General features: G+C 44.6%; 1 non-coding gene across 1 annotated transcript; it reads left to right on the top strand.

Moving 5' to 3' along the window:
- Positions 1-1,444: 1,444 nt before the first annotated feature.
- Positions 1,445-1,666, top strand: LOC120934007. Its single transcript, XR_005748169.1, has one exon. It is a non-coding gene; the product is annotated as a small nucleolar RNA U3 (small nucleolar RNA).
- Positions 1,667-2,158: the final 492 nt, after the last annotated feature.

Raw genomic sequence — 2,158 nt, 5'->3', positions numbered from 1 at the left:
TGTAAAAAAAAAAAAAAACATTAAGCGTATATTGATTGGTTTGCGCACAAGTTATTGCGTCTACAAACAATGGGATATTTTTGTGGCATTTTTATTTTAAGTTTTTTTACTAGTAATTGTGGTGCTCAGCGATTTTTTGTGGGACTGCAACATTGCAGATCGGACACCTGACACTTTTGAAATTTTTTGGGGACAAGTGACATTATTACAGTGATCAGTGTAAAAAAATGTTCACTGTTATTATACTAATGACACTGGCAGGGAAGGGGTTAACACCAGGGGCAATCAAAGGGTTAAGTGTGTCCCTAGTTTCTGCTTGCATACTGTGTGGAGGATGGATTGATTGGGTAAACACAGAGATCCGTGTTAGTAGGAACACAAGATCACTGTGTTCTTCCCTGTCTGAACGGTGATCTGCCTTGTTTACATAGACACATCGCAGTTCTGCCTCTCTGGGGAACGATCGGTGGATCACAGCAGACTGGCTCCCCCTCTGGCCAATCGGTGCACGCATGCCCCCTCTGTCTGTTGCATGAAATTACATCTGGTCTCTGTATTGTCAGCTGGGCATACCTGGGGATCGCGACCCAGATAAAGCTTGCTGTAGGTTCATCCCCACCTTCAAAGGCCCCTGTGAAGAAGCAGGCTGGGGCTCATGCCCTGTACACACAACCGTTTTTCTCTGCTGGAAAAAAAGCAAAGTTTTTCCCAACGTGATTCCTCTCCAGCCTGCCTTGCATACAGACGATTATGCCAAATACCGCCCGTCCAAAGCACGGTGACGTACAACACGTACGACGGCACTATAAAGGGGAAGTTCCATTCAAATAACGCCACCCTTTGGGCTACTTTTGCTGATCCTCGTGTTAGTAAAAGTTTGGTGAGAGATGATTTGCGCTTTTCAGCCTTGTGCTTTTCAGTATGTTACAGTGTGACAAATGTGCTATCTTCATTCCGAATGCTAGTTTTACCAGAACGAGCGCTCCTATCTCATACTTGATTCAGAGCATGCACAGTGATTTCCCCTCAGAAAAGCATACACACGACCGGCTTTCCCAATGGGAAAAAGACCGCCGGGAATCACGACAGGGAGAAAGAGAGCAGGTTCTAATTTTTTGTGGGCAGTTTTCTCGTCGGGAAAACTGCTATGGAGCATACACACGGCCAGTTTTTCTGTCAAAAACCAAACATGGCAGTTTTCCAGTCAGAAATTAAGCTCTATGTCCTGGGGAACCCTGGGTTGGATTTCTACAAGGGCTCACTATCATTGGAACCTAACATGGCTACTGTAATAAAGTGTTGTGTGTTGTGGTACTATTCAAAATGACACAGCAGCTTTGGCCTATGATGAAGATGTCCAAATCTCTTTCAGATCAAAAATATGTATTAAATAAGTTAAACCACCCATATAGGGACTATTCTAGCATCAGAAGGTGAAAAATGTAGGACAATACTTTCAGGGATCATTTCTGTAGGATTCAAAGGGAGAAATGTGCTCGAAAGTGTCCAAACTCAACTTCCACGATGATGAATTTTAGGGTTCTTGTCTCGTTAGTCGTTATGACTCCTGCTGGCAGTGCTGCTATGTGCAGGTGCTGCCACCATTTGATGACTTGGTCATCTTTCTAGGTGGGAAGATGGCAGACGGGAGCTCATTCAGAGTGAAAAAAAAAAGAAGTTGAAAAATGTAGATGATTAAAGCCAAAGGTAGAACAATGTGTACCTGGTCCTGCAGCCTCACATCACATCTCCAAAGAGGCTGCAGGACCAAGAACATAGGGTGACCAGAGTCTGAGCCAGAGGGTGGACTTGGTGCATCTTTAGAAGCTAGCTGCCTGAAATAGAAAGAGGTAGTCAGTTAAGGAGGACCAAGATGGTGGTGCAGGACCTGGGCTATGTCACCCAAACAGTGGATCACAACAGAACAATGCTGGATTCACTGTGCGGGTGAGTATTTATTTCAAAGATTACCTTGCAATTCAGTTAAGTGTGGTTGCCTGAGCAACTTCCCAGTTTTCTGAGATCCTGTTTGCCTAGTGTTTTGTGTATTCAGCATCTGACCTACTGTGTACTGACTCAAGATTTGTCTTCTGTTTGTGCTTGGCTGCCACCCACCCTAAACTCGGCTTGTTTCCTAGGTCCTCTTCTCTCTCCTGCC

The sequence above is a fragment of the Rana temporaria genome, chromosome 3 (genome assembly GCF_905171775.1).
Source record: "Rana temporaria chromosome 3, aRanTem1.1, whole genome shotgun sequence".
NCBI classification, from domain to species: domain Eukaryota; kingdom Metazoa; phylum Chordata; class Amphibia; order Anura; family Ranidae; genus Rana; species Rana temporaria.
This window is presented reverse-complemented; position numbering and strand designations above follow the sequence as displayed.